This window comes from Heterodontus francisci, chromosome 24 (assembly GCF_036365525.1).
Source record: "Heterodontus francisci isolate sHetFra1 chromosome 24, sHetFra1.hap1, whole genome shotgun sequence".
In the NCBI taxonomy this organism is placed as follows: Eukaryota; Metazoa; Chordata; class Chondrichthyes; order Heterodontiformes; family Heterodontidae; genus Heterodontus; species Heterodontus francisci.
In genome coordinates this window covers 14,761,718-14,779,489 of record NC_090394.1, presented here as the reverse complement: position 1 = coordinate 14,779,489, position 17,772 = coordinate 14,761,718, and positions in this window count along the sequence as shown.

Here is a 17,772-nt window from a genome sequence, read left to right as displayed (position 1 = left end):
TGCAGTGTTGCCCATTTCCCCCCTTTTCATAAAGCACAATGCATAGTTGCCCCTATTCCCCCTACTCCTTACACAGAATGCTGAGTAGCCCCTTCCCCCTTCAGCTTACACACAATGCAGTGTTGCCAGTTTTTGCCCTTTTATCCTAATACACAACGCAGAGATGGCCCTTTCCCCCCATTTCCTTACAAACAATGCAGAGTTGCCCCATTTTCCCCTTTCCCTTATACACAATGAAGAGTTGCCCCTTTTCGCCATTTCCTTATAAGCAAGGCAGAGTTGCCCCTTTTTCCTCTTTTCCTTATAAATAATGCAGAGTTGCCCCTTTCCCCTTTTTCCTCATACACATTGCAGAGTTGCCCCTTTCCCCACTTATCCTTATACACAATGCAGAGTTGCCCCTTTCCCCTATTTCCTCATACACATTGCAGAGTTGCCCCTTTCCCCACTTACCCTTATACACATTGCAGAATTGCCCCTTTCCCCACATATCATTATACACAATGCAGAGTTTCCCCCTTTTCCTGATACACAATGCAGAGTTGCCCCATTTCCCCCTTTCCTTAGATACATTGCAGAGTTGCCCCTTTCCCCACTTAAAATTATACACAATGCAGAGTTTCCCCCATTTCTTGCCTCATCCTGATAGACATTGCAGAGTTGCCCCTTTTTCCTCTTATCCTTACACACAATGAAGAGTTGCCCCTTTTTCCCCTTTTCCTTATACACAATGCAGAATTGCCCATTTCCCCCCTTATCCTGATAGACAATGCAGACTTGCCCCTTTTTCCTCTTCTCCTTATACACAATGCAGACTTGCCCCTTTTTCCTCTTCTCCTTATACACAATGCAGAGTAGCCCCTTTTTCCCCTTTTCCTTAAACACAATGAAGAGTTGACTCTTCCCCGCATAACTTCATACACAATGCAGTTGCCCCTTTTTCCACTTTTCCTGATACTCAATGCAGAGTTGCCCATTTCCCCTTTTCCTTATACACAATGCAGAGTAGCCTATTTTCCCCCTCATCCTGATACACATTGCAGAGTTGCCCCTTTTTCCTCTTATCCTTACACACAATGAAGAGTTGCCCCTTTTTCCCCTTTTCCTTATACACAATGCAGAATTGCCCATTTCCCCCCTTATCCTGATAGACAATGCAGGGTTGCCCATTTTCCCCCTTTTCCTTATACACAATGCAGAGTTGCCCCTTTTCTCCATTTCCTTATAAACAATGCAGAGTTGCCCCTTTTTCCTCTTTTCCTTATACACAATGCAGAGTTGCCCCTTTCCCCTTTTCCTCATACACAAAGCAGAGTTGCCCCTTTTTCCCTTTTCCTCATACACAATGGAGAGTTGCCCCTCTTCCCCCTTTTGCTTATGCACAAAGCAGAGTTGCCCCTTTTCCCCTTTTCCTCATACACAATGGAGAGTTGCCCCTCTTCCCCCTTTTGCTTATACACAAAGCAGAGTTGCCCCTTTTCCCCCTTTTCCTCATACACAATGAAGAGTTGCCCCTTTTTCCCCTTTTCCTTATACACAATGCAGACTTGCCCATTTCCCCCCTTATCCTGATAGACAATGCAGGGTTGCCCATTTCCCCCTTTTCCTTATACACAATGCAGAGTTGCCCCTTTTCTCCATTACCTTATAAACAATGCAGAGTTGCCCCTTTTTCCTCTTTTCCTTATACACAATGCAGAGTTGCCCCTTTCCCCTTTTCCTCATACACAATGGAGAGTTGCCCCTCTTCCCCTTTTGCTTATACACAAAGCAGAGTTGCCCCTTTTCCCCCTTATCCTGATACACAATGCAGAGTTGCCCCTTTTCGTTATACACAATGCAGAGTTGCCCCTTTCCTCCTTTATCATTATACAAAATGCAGAGTTGCCCCTTTTTCCTTTTACATAATGCAGTGTTGCCCATTTCCCCCCTTTTCATAATACACAATGCAGAGTTGCCCCGTTTTCCTCTTTTCCTTATACACAATGCAGACTTGCCCATTTTCTCCATTTCCTTATAAACAATGCAGAGTTGCCCCTTTTCCCCTTTTCCTCAAACACAAAGCAGAGTTGCCCCTTTTCCCATTTTCCTCATAGACAATGGAGTGTTGTCCCTTTCTCCACTTATCCTGATACACAATGCAGAGTTGCCCCTTTTTCCCCTTTTCCTTATACACAATGCAGAGTTGCCCCTTTTTCCTCTTTTCCTTATACACAATGCAGAGTTGCCCCTTACCACCTTTATCGTTATACAAAAAGCAGAGTTGCCCCTTTTTTCTTATACATAATGCAGTGTTGTCCATTTCCCCCCTTTTCATAAAGCACAATGCATAGTTGCCCCTATTCCTTACACACAATGCTGAGTAGCCCCTTCCCCCTTCAGCTTACACACAATGCAGTGTTGCCAGTTTTCCCCTTTTATCCTAATACACAACGCAGAGATGGCCCTTTCCCCCCATTTCCTTACAAACAATGCAGAGTTGCCCCTTTTTCCCCTTTTCCTTAAACACAATGCAGAGTTGCCCCTTTTTCCTCTTTTCCTTATACACAATGCAGATTTGCCCATTTCCCCTTTTCCTCATACACATTCCAGAGTTGCCCCTTTCCCCACTTATCCTTATATACAATGCAGAGTTGCCCCATTTCCCCTTTTCCTTAAACACATTGCAGAGTTGCCCCTTTCCCCACATATCATTATACACAATGCAGAGTTTCCCTCTTTTCCCCTTTTCCTGAGACACAATGCAGAGTTGCCCCATTTCCCCTTATCCTTATACACAATGCAGAGTTGCCCCTTTTCCCTAGACACATTGCAGAGTTGCCCCTTTCCCCACTTATCATTATACACAATGCAGAGATTCCCCCTTTTCCCCTTAAACATATACACATTGCAGAGTTGCCTTTTTTCCCCTTATTGTTATAGACAATGCAGAGTTCTCCCTTTCTTTCCTTATCCTGATACACAAAGCAGAGTTGCCCCATTTACCCCTTTTGCTTATACACAATGCAGAGTTGCCCCTTTTCCCCTTTTCCTCAAACACAAAGCAGAGTTGCCCCTTTTCCCCTTTTCCTCATACACAATGGAGTGTTGTCCCTTTCTCCACTTATCCTGATACACAATGCAGAGTTGCCCCTTTTTCCCCTTTTCCTTATACACAATGCAGAGTTGCCCCTTTTTCCTCTTTTCCTTATACACAATGCAGAGTTGCCCCTTACCACCTTTATCGTTATACAAAAAGCAGAGTTGCCCCTTTTTTCTTATACATAATGCAGTGTTGTCCATTTCCCCCCTTTTCATAAAGCACAATGCATAGTTGCCCCTATTCCTTACACACAATGCTGAGTAGCCCCTTCCCCCTTCAGCTTACACACAATGCAGTGTTGCCAGTTTTCCCCTTTTATCCTGATACACAACGCAGAGATGGCCCTTTCCCCCCATTTCCTTACAAACAATGCAGAGTTGCCCCTTATTCCCCTTTTCCTTAAACACAATGCAGAGTTGCCCCTTTTTCCTCTTTTCCTTATACACAATGCAGATTTGCCCATTTCCCCTTTTCCTCATACACATTTCAGAGTTGCCCCTTTCCCCACTTATCCTTATATACAATGCAGAGTTGCCCCATTTCCCCTTTTCCTTAAACACATTGCAGAGTTGCCCCTTTCCCCACATATCATTATACACAATGCAGAGTTTCCCCCTTTTCCCCTTTTCCTGATACACAATGCAGAGTTGCCCCATTTCCCCTTATCCTTATACACAATGCAGAGTTGCCCCTTTCCCCTAGACACATTGCAGAGTTGCCCCTTTCCCCACTTATCATTATACACAATGCAGAGATTCCCCCTTTTCCCCTTAAACATATACACTTTGCAGAGTTGCCTTTTTTCCCCTTATTGTTATAGACAATGCAGAGTTCTCCCTTTCTTTCCTTATCCTGATACACAAAGCAGAGTTGCCCCATTTATCCCTTTTGCTTATACACAATGCAGAGTTGCCCCTTTTTCCCCTTATTGTTATAGACAATGCAGAGTTCTCCCTTTCTTTCCTTATCCTGATACACAAAGCAGAGTTGCCCCATTTTCCCCTTTAACTTATACAAAATGCAGAGTTGCCTCTTTTTCCTTATACACAATACAGAGTGGCCCCTTCCCCCCTTATCCTGATACACAATGCAGAGTTGCCCCATTCCCCACTTATCCTGATACACAATGCAGAGTTGCCCCATTTTCCCCTTTTCCTTGAACACAATGCAGAGTTGCCCTATTTTCCCCCTTTCCTTATACACAATGCAGAGTTGCCCCTTTTCTCCATTTCCTTATAAACAATGCAGAGTTGCTCCTTATTCCTCTTTTCCTTATGCACAATGCAGAGTTGCCCCTTTCCCCTTTTCCTCATACACAAAGCAGAGTTGCCCCTTTTTCCCTTTTCCTCATACACAATGGAGAGTTGCCCCTCTTCCCCATTTTGCTTATACACAAAGCAGAGTTGCCCCTTTTCCCCCTTTTCCTCATACACAATGAAGAGTTGCCCCTTTTCCCCTTTTCCTTATACACAATGCAGACTTGCCCATTTCCCCCCTTATCCTGATAGACAATGCAGGGTTGCCCATTTTCCCCCTTTTCCTTATACACAATGCAGAGTTGCCCCTTTCCCCTTTTCCTCATACACAATGGAGAGTTGCCCCTCTTCCCCCTTTTGCTTCTACACAAAGCAGAGTTGGCCCTTTTCCCCCTTTTCCTCATACACAATGGAGAGTTGCCCCTCTTCCCCCTTTTGCTTATACACAAAGCAGAGTTGCCCCTTTTCCCCCTTATCCTGATACACAATGCAGAGTTGCCCCTTTTCGTTATACACAATGCAGAGTTGCCCCTTTCCTCCTTTATCATTATACAAAATGCAGAGTTGCCCCTTTTTCCTTTTACATAATGCAGTGTTGCCCATTTCCCCCCTTTTCATAAAGCACAATGCATAGTTGCCCCTATTCCCCCTACTCCTTACACAGAATGCTGAGTAGCCCCTTCCCCCTTCAGCTTACACACAATGCAGTGTTGCCAGTTTTTGCCCTTTTATCCTAATACACAACGCAGAGATGGCCCTTTCCCCCCATTTCCTTACAAACAATGCAGAGTTGCCCCATTTTCCCCTTTCCCTTATACACAATGAAGAGTTGCCCCTTTTCGCCATTTCCTTATAAGCAAGGCAGAGTTGCCCCTTTTTCCTCTTTTCCTTATAAATAATGCAGAGTTGCCCCTTTCCCCTTTTTCCTCATACACATTGCAGAGTTGCCCCTTTCCCCACTTATCCTTATACACAATGCAGAGTTGCCCCTTTCCCCTATTTCCTCATACACATTGCAGAGTTGCCCCTTTCCCCACTTACCCTTATACACATTGCAGAATTGCCCCTTTCCCCACATATCATTATACACAATGCAGAGTTTCCCCCTTTTCCTGATACACAATGCAGAGTTGCCCCATTTCCCCCTTTCCTTAGATACATTGCAGAGTTGCCCCTTTCCCCACTTAAAATTATACACAATGCAGAGTTTCCCCCATTTCTTGCCTCATCCTGATAGACATTGCAGAGTTGCCCCTTTTTCCTCTTATCCTTACACACAATGAAGAGTTGCCCCTTTTTCCCCTTTTCCTTATACACAATGCAGAATTGCCCATTTCCCCCCTTATCCTGATAGACAATGCAGAGTTGCCCCTTTTTCTTCTTTTCCTTATACACAATGCAGACTTGCCCCTTTTTCCTCTTTTCCTTATACACAATGCAGACTTGCCCCTTTTTCCTCTTCTCCTTATACACAATGCAGACTTGCCCCTTTTTCCTCTTCTCCTTATACACAATGCAGAGTAGCCCCTTTTTCCCCTTTTCCTTAAACACAATGAAGAGTTGACTCTTCCCCGCATAACTTCATACACAATGCAGTTGCCCCTTTTTCCACTTTTCCTGATACTCAATGCAGAGTTGCCCATTTCCCCTTTTCCTTATACACAATGCAGAGTAGCCTATTTTCCCCCTCATCCTGATACACATTGCAGAGTTGCCCCTTTTTCCTCTTATCCTTACACACAATGAAGAGTTGCCCCTTTTTCCCCTTTTCCTTATACACAATGCAGAATTGCCCATTTCCCCCCTTATCCTGATAGACAATGCAGGGTTGCCCATTTTCCCCCTTTTCCTTATACACAATGCAGAGTTGCCCCTTTTCTCCATTTCCTTATAAACAATGCAGAGTTGCTCCTTTTTCCTCTTTTCCTTATACACAATGCAGAGTTGCCCCTTTCCCCTTTTCCTCATACACAAAGCAGAGTTGCCCCTTTTTCCCTTTTCCTCATACACAATGGAGAGTTGCCCCTCTTCCCCATTTTGCTTATACACAAAGCAGAGTTGCCCCTTTTCCCCCTTTTCCTCATACACAATGGAGAGTTGCCCCTCTTCCCCCTTTTGCTTATACACAAAGCAGAGTTGCCCCTTTTCCCCCTTTTCCTCATACACAATGAAGAGTTGCCCCTTTTTCCCCTTTTCCTTATACACAATGCAGACTTGCCCATTTCCCCCCTTATCCTGATAGACAATGCAGGGTTGCCCATTTTCCCCCTTTTCCTTATACACAATGCAGAGTTGCCCCTTTCCCCTTTTCCTCATACACAATGGAGAGTTGCCCCTCTTCCCCCTTTTGCTTATACACAAAGCAGAGTTGGCCCTTTTCCCCCTTTTCCTCATACACAATGGAGAGTTGCCCCTCTTCCCCCTTTTGCTTATACACAAAGCAGAGTTGCCCCTTTTCCCCCTTATCCTGATACACAATGCAGAGTTGCCCCTTTTCGTTATACACAATGCAGAGTTGCCCCTTTCCTCCTTTATCATTATACAAAATGCAGAGTTGCCTCTTTTTCCTTTTACATAATGCAGTGTTGCCCATTTCCCCCCTTTTCATAAAGCACAATGCATAGTTGCCCCTATTCCCCCTACTCCTTACACAGAATGCTGAGTAGCCCCTTCCCCCTTCAGCTTACACACAATGCAGTGTTGCCAGTTTTTGCCCTTTTATCCTAATACACAACGCAGAGATGGCCCTTTCCCCCCATTTCCTTACAAACAATGCAGAGTTGCCCCATTTTCCCCTTTCCCTTATACACAATGAAGAGTTGCCCCTTTTCGCCATTTCCTTATAAGCAAGGCAGAGTTGCCCCTTTCCCCTTTTTCCTCATACACATTGCAGAGTCGCCCCTTTCCCCACTTATCATTATACACAATGCAGAGATTCCCCCTTTTCCCCTTAAACAAATACACATTGCAGAGTTGCCTTTTTTCCCCTTATTGTTATAGACAATGCAGAGTTCTCCCTTTCTTTCCTTATCCTGATACACAAAGCAGAGTTGCCCCATTTACCCCTTTTGCTTATACACAATGCAGAGTTGCCCCTTACCACCTTTATCGTTATACAAAAAGCAGAGTTGCCCCTTTTTTCTTATACATAATGCAGTGTTGTCCATTTCCCCCCTTTCATAAAGCACAATGCATAGTTGCCCCTATTCCTTACACACAATGCTGAGTAGCCCCTTCCCCCTTCAGCTTACACACAATGCAGTGTTGCCAGTTTTCCCCTTTTATCCTGATACACAACGCAGAGATGGCCCTTTCCCCCCATTTCCTTACAAACAATGCAGAGTTGCCCCTTTTTCCCCTTTTCCTTAAACACAATGCAGAGTTGCCCCTTTTTCCTCTTTTCCTTATACACAATGCAGATTTGCCCATTTCCCCTTTTCCTCATACACATTTCAGAGTTGCCCCTTTCCCCACTTATCCTTATATACAATGCAGAGTTGCCCCATTTCCCCTTTTCCTTAAACACATTGCAGAGTTGCCCCTTTCCCCACATATCATTATACACAATGCAGAGTTTCCCCCTTTTCCCCTTTTCCTGATACACAATACAGAGTTGCCCCATTTCCCCTTATCCTTATACACAATGCAGAGTTGCCCCTTTCCCCTAGACACATTGCAGAGTTGCCCCTTTCCCCACTTATCATTATACACAATGCAGAGATTCCCCCTTTTCCCCTTAAACATATACACATTGCAGAGTTGCCTTTTTTCCCCTTATTGTTATAGACAATGCAGAGTTCTCCCTTTCTTTCCTTATCCTGATACACAAAGCAGAGTTGCCCCATTTACCCCTTTTGCTTATACACAATGCAGAGTTGCCCCTTTTTCCCCTTATTGTTATAGACAATGCAGAGTTCTCCCTTTCTTTCCTTATCCTGATACACAAAGCAGAGTTGCCCCATTTTCCCCTTTAACTTATACAAAATGCAGAGTTGCCTCTTTTTCCTTATACACAATACAGAGTGGCCCCTTCCCCCCTTATCCTGATACACAATGCAGAGTTGCCCCATTCCCCACTTATCCTGATACACAATGCAGAGTTGCCCCATTTTCCCCTTTTCCTTGAACACAATGCAGAGTTGCCCTATTTTCCCCCTTTCCTTATACACAATGCAGAGTTGCCCCTTTTTCCCCTTTTCCTTAAACACAATGCAGAGTTGCCCCATTTTCCCCTTTAACTTATACAAAATGCAGAGTTGCCCCTTTTTCCTTATACACAATACAGAGTGGCCCCTTCCCCCCTTATCCTGATACACAATGCAGAGTTGCCCCTTTTTCCTTTTTTCCTTATACACAATGCAGAGTTGCCCCTTTCCTTCCTTATCCTTATACACAATGCAGAGTTGTCCCATTTTCCCCTTTTCCTGATACACAATGCAGAGTTGCCCCTTTTTCCTCTTTTCCTTAAACACAATGCAGAGTTGCCCCATTTTCCCCTTTAACTTATACAAAATGCAGAGTTGCCCCATTTTCCCCTTTAACTTATACAAAATACAGAGTGGCCCCTTTCCTTCCTTATCCTTATACACAATGCAGAGTGGTCCCATTTTCCCCTTTTCCTGATCCACAATGCAGAGTTGCCCCTTTTTCCTCTTTTCCTGATACACAATGCAGAGTTGCCCCTTTCCTTCCTTATCCTTATACACAATGCAGAGTTGTCCCATTTTCCCCTTTTCCTGATACACAATGCAGAATTGCCCATTTCCCCCCTTATCCTGATACACAATGCAGAGTTGCCCCTTTTTCCCCTTTTCCTTAAACACAATGCAGAGTTGCCCCATTTTCCCCTTTAACTTATACAAAATGCAGAGTTGCCCCTCTTTCCTTATACACAATACAAAGTGGCCCCTTCCCCCCTTATCCTGATGCACAATGCAGAGTTGCCCCTTTTTCCTCTTTTCCTTATACACAATGCAGAGTTGTCCCATTTTCCCCTTTTCCTGATACACAATGCAGAATTGCCAATTTCCCACCTTATCCTGATACACAATGCAGAGTTGCCCCTCTTTCCCCTTATCCTTATACACAATGCAGAGTTGCCCCTTTCTTTCCTTATCCTTATACACAATGCAGAGTTGCCCCTTTCCCCACTTATCCTTTTACACAATGCAGAATTGCCCCTTTTCCCCCTTTTCCTCAGACACAATGCAGAGTTGCCCCCTTTTCCCCTTTTCCTTATACACAATGCACAGTTGCTCTTTTCCACCTTTATCGTTGTACAAAATGCAGAGTTGCCCCTTTTTCCTTATACACAATGCAGAGTTGACCCTTTTTCTCCTTTTCCTTAAACACAATGCAGAGTTGCCCCATTTTCCCCTTTAACTTATACAAAATGCAGAGTTGCCCTTTTCCCTTATACACAATACAGAGTGGCCCCTTCCCCCCTTATCCTGATACACAATGCAGAGTTGCCCCTTTTTCCTCTTTTCCTTATACACAATGCAGAGTTGTCCCATTTTCCCCTTTTCCTGATACACAATGCAGAATTGCCCATTTCCCCCCTTATCCTGATACACAATGCAGAGTTGCCCCTTTTTCCCCTTATCCTTATACACAATGCAGAGTTGCCCCTTTCTTTCCTTATCCTTATACACAATGCAGAGTTGCCCCCTTTTCCCTAGAAATATTGCAGAGTTGCTCCTTTCCCCACTTATCTTTCGACACATTTCAGAGTTGCTCCTTTCCCCACTTATCCTTAGACACATTTCAGAGTTGCCCCTTTCCCCACTTATCCTTATACACAATGCAGAGTTGCCCCCTTTTCCCCTTTTCCTTATACACAATGCAGAGTTGCCCCTTTCCCCACTTATCCTTTTACACAATGCAGAATTGCCCCTTTTCCCCCTTTTCCTCAGACACAATGCAGAGTTGCCCCCTTTTCCCCTTTTCCTTATACACAATGCACAGTTGCTCTTTTCCACCTTTATCGTTGTACAAAATGCAGAGTTGCCCCTTTTTCCTTATACACAATGCAGAGTTGACCCTTCCCCCCTTATGCTGATACACAATGCCGAGTTGCCCCTTTTACGCTTATCCTTATACACAATGCAGAGTTGACCCTTCCCCGCATAACCTTATACACAATGCAGAGTTTCCCCATTTTCCCCTTTTCCTTATACATAATACAGAGTTGCCCCTTTCCCCACTTATCCTTGTACACAATGCGGATTAGTCCCATTTTCCCCTTATCCTTATACACAATGCAGAGCTGACCCTTTTTCTGCTTTTCCTGATACACAATGCAGAGTTGCCCCATTTTCACCTTTTCCTTAAACACAATGCAGAGTTGCCCCATTTTCCCCTTTTCCTTAGACACTTTGCAGAGTTGCCCCTTTCCCCACTTATCCTTATACACAATGAATTGTTGCTCCTTTTCCTTATACACAATGCAGAGTTGCCCCTTTCCCGCTTATGCTGATACACAATGCAGAGGAGCCCATTTTTCCTCTTTTCCTGATACACAATGCAGCGTTGCCCCTAATTCCCCTTATCGTTATGCAGAATGCAGAGTTGCCCCTTTCTTTCCTAATCCTTAGACACAATGCAGAGTTACCCCTTTTCCTGATACACAATTGCCCAGTTTTCCCCTTTTCCTTATACACAGTGCAGAGTTGCCCCTTTTCCCCCTTATCCTTACACACAATGCAGAGTTGCCCCTTTTCCTTGTACACAATGCAGATTTGACCCTTTCCCCCTTTTCCTAATGCACAATGCAGAGTTTACCCTTTCCCCCCGATCCTTATACACAATGCGGAGTTGACCCTTTCCCCCCTTATCCTTTTACACATGCAGTTGCCCTTTTCCCCCTTATCCTTACGCACAATGCAGAGTTGCCCCCTTTTCCCCTTTTCATTACACACAATTCACATTTACCCGTTTCCCACCCCCCACCTATCTATAGTCAGGATGCTGCGGTTACCCCTTCCCCTCCTTGGTGGTGCCAGCTTCTCCGGGATGGGAAAGTGAAGGCATGTAATTGCCACACATCGTGCTGAATATCCGGAAAGGACGGGAAGATCGCAGCAGATGGTAATGTTTGCAGATAGGTATTTTAAATATTTATACCAGGGTCTCATTGCAGAGCAGTGGAGGGGCCACCGCCGAGCTTCCCCACCGCCGGGAAGATTGGGTCCAGTAATCTGGGTGTCATAGATTTGTATATTGTTATACTACCTGTAAAATGTTAGGAACTAATTAGCTGGGATCTAGTTGTTATGTGTAAGTGTTCCAGTGCGTGGGCTACATTCATGGTTGCACTGGGCAGTCATGTTATATGTAACACAAGAACCAGTTGAATCAGGTGCTACAGAACAAAGCATGGTGCTGAAATAAACCAGACTGACTCCAGCCTTTTCCAAGTTTAAAGTGTGATTCTTTCCAACATCTGGGAACCAGAAACAACATACAGGTGAAACATGGTGGCGCGAGTGTCTGTGAGTAAACGTACAACATTTTTAAAAGCATCAGATTGAGAAAAGTAACCCAAATTAGTGGCAGAGAGAGAGAAACTGAGTGACTCGTGCAAAAACTCTAAAAAAAATTTTTTAAATGCAGCCAGAAAATGTAAATTTAAGGACACTGATGAACAGCTACTAGAGCAGCTCATTTAGGGTTCTGCACATCCTGAAGTACAGAAAGCTCTAATCGGACAGGACAAGCTCACAATATCGCAGGCTGTAGACACTGCCAGAGTACATGAAGCCACAAACAGACAGATGAACTCTCTGACCTCCCAAATGGCTAGTCTTCAGTTAAGCTAAGAGACAGACAACAGGGTCGATGCAGTGAAACAACAACTAAAGAATGTACACCAAAAACAGAGAAAGACGTGCAGGAGCTGTGAATGACAGATGAATTGACAGATAGAAGGAAATGTCCCACATATGGATCAATATGCAGAGCTTGTGGAAAGAGCAGTCACTGGGAAAGGAGGTGCAGAAGAAGGCAAGAAGGTGGTAGACGAATCATCAGAGCCAGAGTAACAGGGCAAAGGAATAGTGCAAGAAACCAAAACATCCATACCCTGGAAGATGGTGATAGGTTTGCGAACATGATAGACATAGGAACCATAGAATTGCACGAAATGTCTGGATGTGACAGTTCCCAGAGAAAAGAAATTCACACAACCATTCAGATCAGGAAGAGGCTGAGAAATAAGCCCACAATGATAAATCTGAAGGTGAAAATTGATACTCGAGCACAGAGTAACATCATCCCGCTCAGACTATACCAGCAGATCTTTCCTGAAAATTTGGAGGAAAATGGTTATCCAAGGGAAGGTGCTCTGAAACCGAATGTCGTCATGCTAACAGCATACTGGGGAACTGAGATTCGACAGCTAGGAACAACGCAAATCAGAGGGACACATAAAGGAAAAGATGTTAACTGTATGTTCTACATTACTGAAACAGATGGTCCTGCTATTCTGGGGTTGAGCAGTTGTGAAGAGCTGCAGATTATCTCAGTAAACCATGAGGTGAAGGAGGTGACACTGAGGGATGAAGACAGTACAACCATTGAAAAGCGCCCTCTGATCAGAAACAAAGAAGTTCTGGTACAAATGTGCCCAGAGTGTTTTGTTGAGATGGTTGGATGCTTTGAAGATTTTGAGTATCACATCACTATTGACCCAGCGATGAAACCAGTGATTCATCCCCCATGTAAGGTACCGGTAGAACTAAAAGGAAAGCTTGAAAGAGACCTCCAAGAAATGGAAGAAAAGAAGGAGATTGCCAGAGTCACATAGCCTACAGATTGGGTAAATTCCATTGTGGTTTGAGAGAAGCCAAATGGACGACCAAGAATTTGCCTAGATCCCAAAGATCTTAATCAAGCAATAAGAGAGATCACTATCCTATTCCAACACTGGAAGAAATTACACCAGCACTGGCAGCGGCAAATGTTTTCAGCAAGCTTGATGCCAGAAATGGCTACTGGAATGTGAAGCTAGATGCAGAATCTTCATTGTTGACAACATTCAACACACCCTTTGGACGGTACAAATTCCTGCGTCTATCCTTTGGCCTCAAAGTGAGTCAGGATGTGTTCCAACAGAAAGTAGACGAGACAGACAGGGGGTGCAAAGGAGCAGTTGGCATAGCAGATATATGGTGCAGATGGAAAAGATCATGACAGCCATCTACATGAAGCCATGGAGAGAACCAGGAAAGCTGGGATTAAGCTAAACGCAGACAAATGCATTGTGAAAGTGACAGAATGCCAGTTCTTCGGAATGGTGTAGACACCTGATGGAGTCAAGCCGAGTCCTGAAAGAATCTCAGCCATCTCGGGGATAGAAGCCCCAAGAGATAAGAGGGTGTTGAGAAGTCTCCTTGGTTTGATAGAATACATGAGCTCCTTTATTCCGCACATGTCAGAATACACAGAAAACCTGCGGGAGCTGATGAAAGAAGATGTAGAGTACTAATGGTCAGAGTCACATGACAGGAGTTTCAACAAACTCAGAAAGGTAGTATGCAAGGAGACAAGACTGTCATACTACGACAGAAAGAAAACTGTCACTCTACTATTAGATGCTTCCACAAAAGGACTGGGAGCAGCCCTGGTACAAGAGGGAAAGCCAATAGCATTTGCATCTAAAGCTCTGACATCAGCTGAGACAAGATATGCCAACATAGAGAGAGAGCTTTTGGCAGTTGTGTATGGATATGAGAAGTTGCACAGGAGAAACATGAGATAGAAGATCTAGGCATAAAGATTCATCACCTCGTGAATGTAACATCACCAAAACTGATTCAAATTAGAAATGAGACCAGCAAAGATGAGGAGTTACAGATGCTATCTCAGCAAGTGATCCAGGGATGGTCTGATAAGATACAGCACGCACAGCCAGCAATACAGCAGTACTGGTCTATCAGAGATGACATCTCACTAGAAGATGGTGTTCTTCTGGCTGGATCCAGAATAATCAAACCCAAAACAATGCAGGAAGAACTTCTCCAAAAGATACACGAAGGCCATATGGGAAAGGAGAAGTATAAACTCAGAGCCAGATCAGCTGTGTACTGGATAGGCATGTACAAAGATATTGAAAATATGGTGTCTACATGCAATGTATGCCAGAAGTACAGAAACTCACAACAGAAAGAGGAGATGATAGTTACTGAAGTACCACCCAGACCATAGCATACTATAGGAATCGATTTATTCACACATAATCAAGAATAGTATCTCATAGTCGCAGACTACTACTCAAAATTCCCTTTTATCCAGAAGATGAAAGAATTGAGAGCCAGAACAATAATCTCAGCAGTACAAGTTCTGTTCACTGAGCAAGGGATTCCTGAAAGGTTAGTATGTGACAATGGCACCCAATTCACATCCAGAGAATTTAAGGAATTCGCTGATCAGTATGGGTTCATCATCATCACCTCATCACCACACTACCCACAGGGACACGGATTTATAGAAAGACACGTCCAGACGGTCAAAAGAACACTTGTGAAATGCCAAGAGACAAAGGAAGACCCAAACCTGGCCTTATTGTCACTCCGATCCACACCTCTCAAGGCTGACATGAAACCATCTGCAGAGCTGTTAAATGGAAGAAAATATAAGACTACTCTGCCAAGCAAAGTACATCCTTTAAGTGACCAGGAGGAAGTGGGACAACAACTCACTGAAGCACAGGTAAGAGGAGAGCAACACTTCAACAAATATGCTAAATTCCAATGCGACCTGTTGAAAAGACAAACTGTACATGTACAGGAGCCAATCATGAAAACCTGGAGTCCAGCAAAAGTTGCTCGTGAAGCTGAGACTGCAAGATCATATATCATTGAGACCAAAACCAGTAACCAAATGAGAAGGAACGGAATCCATATTCAACCTACACCTGAGCTGGAACAACAGAAAAGACCATCAACAACACCGGAAACATCACTATCCAGTGAAACAACATTAACAACATCATCAGCAAGTGACATAACATCGCCTGTACAGCGTGACAACTTAACACTGAGACCAACAAATGCCAAATCTACAAGATGGAGGCACAACATCTTACCACCCAAGCTGTACCATGAATAATATAAAAAAAAGAACACTTGCTATAAAAGATTCTAAAGAGGGGTTCAAATTATTTCCACAAGTTGGATGATCTTTTTTATTTATATTGACAGTTATATTGATATGGGACATTATGTTTTAGAGAAAGAGCGATATTTAGATGTATATATTGTTATACTAATAGTACAACCTCATTCCATGACAATATGAAAGGCACAATTCAACATGGTGGCTCCTCATCAGAGCCCTTTCCTATCCTGAGTGGCGTGAAACAGGGCTGTGTTCTCGCACCCACACTTTTTGGGATTTTCTTCTCCCTGCTGCTTTCACATGCGTTCAAGTCCTCGGAAGAAGGAATTTTCCTCCACACAAGATCAGGTGGCAGGTTGTTCAACCTTGCCCGTCTAAGAGCAAAGTCCAAAGTACGGAAAGTCCTCATCAGGGAACTCCTCTTTGCTGACGATGCTGCTTTAACATCTCACACTGAAGAGTGCCTGCAGAGTCTCATCGACAGGTTTGCGGCTGCCTGCAATGAATTTGGCCTAACCATCAGCCTCAAGAAAACGAACATCATGGGGCAGGACGTCAGAAATGCTCCATCCATCAATATTGGCGACCAAGCTCTGGAAGTGGTTCAAAAGTTCACCTACCTAGGCTCAACTATCACCAGTAACCTGTCTCTAGATGCAGAAATCAACAAGCGCATGGGTAAGGCTTCCACTGCTATGTCCAGACTGGCCAAGAGAGTGTGGGAAAATGGCGCACTGACACGGAACACAAAAGTCCGAGTGTATCAGGCCTGTTTCCTCAGTCCCTTGCTCTATGGCAGCGAGGCCTGGACAACGTATGTCAGCCAAGAGCGACGTCTCTATTCATTCCATCTTCGCTGCCTCTGTAGAATACTTGGCATCAGGTGGCAGGACCGTATCTCCAACACAGAAGTCCTCGAGGCGGCCAACATCCCCAACTTATACACACTACTGAGTCAGCGGCGCTTGAGATGGCTTGGCCATGTGAGCCGCATGGAAGATGGCAGGATCCCCAAAGACACATTGTACAGCGAGCTCGCCACTGGTATCAGACCCACCGGCCGACCATGTCTCCGCTTTAAAGACGTCTGCAAACGCGACATGAAATCCTGTGACATTGATCACAAGTCGTGGGAGTCAGTTGCCAGCGTTCGCCAGAGCTGGCGGGCAGCCATAAAGACAGGGCTAAAATGTGGCAAGTCGAAGAGACTTAGTAGTTGGCAGGAAAAAAGACAGAGGCGCAAGGGGAGAGCCAACTGTGCAACAGCCCCGATAAACAAATTTCTCTGCAGCACCTGTGGAAGAGCCTGTCACTCTAGAATTGGCCTTTACAGCCACTCCAGGCGCTGCTTCACAAGCCACTGACCACCTCCAGGGGCGTATCCATTGTCTCTCGAGATAAGGAGGCCCAAAAGAAAGAAACTAATAGTAAAATGTTAGGAACTAATTCGCTAGGAACTAGTTGTTATGTGTCAGTGTTCCAGTGAGCAGCCACATTCACGCTGCACTGGGGAGTCATGTTATATGTAACACAAGAACCAGTTGCATCAGGTTCTACAGTACAAAGCATGGTGCTGGAATATACAAGACTGACTCCAGCCTTTTCCAAGATTAAAGTGTGATTCTTTCCAACATCTGGGAACCAGAAACAACATAAAGACGAAATACCCGATGGTGGGTTCCGTGGCGGGGGGGGTGCGGCAGTGAATTGGAGCAGCAGCGGCCACCACAGAACCCACCATCGGGCTGAGAACAAAATCCAGCCCAAAGAATTACCAACAAAATAACGGCAGCAAAGTGAGAGAATCTCTGAGGACATTTCTCGTGATAGTGTCCCTTGCCAAAACTCTAATCTCTTCTTTTTCTTTGCAGTGGGTAGGGAGGGAGATATCAATGGGCATGTGATACCGGGGGGGGGGGGGGGGTGAGGTGTCAGTGGGAGTGAGATACCATTGGGCAGGGAGGGGGAGGTGGGGAAGGGAGGGGTGAGATGCCAGTGCATGGGGGGTTTGGGGAGTTGAGATATCAGTGGGGGTGAAATTCCAATGTGGAGGATATTAAGATGTCAATGGAGGTGAGATTCCATTGGTGGGGAGGGGTGAGGAGGCAAGTTTCTCAGTGCGGTGGGGGGGAGGGGCGTGGTGTTGGTGGGAAATGGGGTCAAATGAACGTCATGGGTGTAGAGGATGGTGGGAAGGGGAATAGTTTAAAGTTTGTGCAGTTTTGGGACGGGGGGGTGGGGGGTAGGTCAGATTGTGAAGGCAAGTGTTTTGGGAAGGGGAAGGGTGGGTGCGGTAGGTCAGAACTTGCCAGCGCA